This window comes from Sinocyclocheilus grahami, unplaced genomic scaffold (assembly GCF_001515645.1).
Source record: "Sinocyclocheilus grahami isolate Dianchi unplaced genomic scaffold, SAMN03320097.WGS_v1.1 scaffold161.1, whole genome shotgun sequence".
In the NCBI taxonomy this organism is placed as follows: Eukaryota; Metazoa; Chordata; class Actinopteri; order Cypriniformes; family Cyprinidae; genus Sinocyclocheilus; species Sinocyclocheilus grahami.
The window spans coordinates 169,155-170,053 of NW_015505340.1; positions in this window are offsets into that span (position 1 = coordinate 169,155).

The window sequence follows — 899 nt, forward strand, 5'->3', positions numbered from 1 at the left end:
TCGCTTGAAGAACTTTTTGAAGCACCTTTATTTTTAAGAGTGTAGCGCCATTTTATAGAGTATCCACTGAACGCAAACAGCCTATGTTGTTTTGGGTCAGCGGTGCGGCTGACACAGAACAACATACGCTGTTTGCATTCAGTGGATCCTCTCCAAAATTGTTGAATAAAGTCGTTTTTTTTTTCGCACAAAAAGTATTCTCGTAGCTTTGTAATATTACGGTTGAACCCCTGATGTCACATGAATTATTTTACTGATCTCCTTTCTACTTTTCTGGACGTTGTTCATGGTAGGACCCTTGCTGTCTATGGGAGGGTCAGACAGCTCTCAGATTCCATCAAAAATATCTTAATTTGTGTTCCGAAGACATAGTAGACTAAAAATAACAGCGATATGAAACTATTGAATGCTCCTGCTCTGAGAGCAGCATATAGTACACTAAAAATAACAGCGATATGAAACTATTGAATGCTCCTGCTCTGAGAGCAGCATATAGTACACTAAAAATAACAGCGATATGAAACTATTGAGTACTCCTGCTCGCAGTGCTAGGGTGGGAGATGTTTAATTTTGACTGATGAAATGTTGCGGAGGCTTGAACGAGTTATGTGATCGCATATATCGGCTTCACAGACAGCGGGGTAAGTTAGCACTGGAAAAGCATGGTTTACCCCAGTTATCCCATTAGCAGCTTTGGTGCGGTGAACTGAAGCAGTCGAATCAAAATGCATACGATCGGATATTTAGACGATGATTATTAGTTTTGTGCATTTTCAACATTCCCCAATTATCTTGGTAAACTTTGGAGGCTGTTTATGTGTGATTTTTAGATTTATATTAATAAAATATATCGTAAATTCACTTACCTTACAATAAATGCGATCTCCGACGAGCAGTCG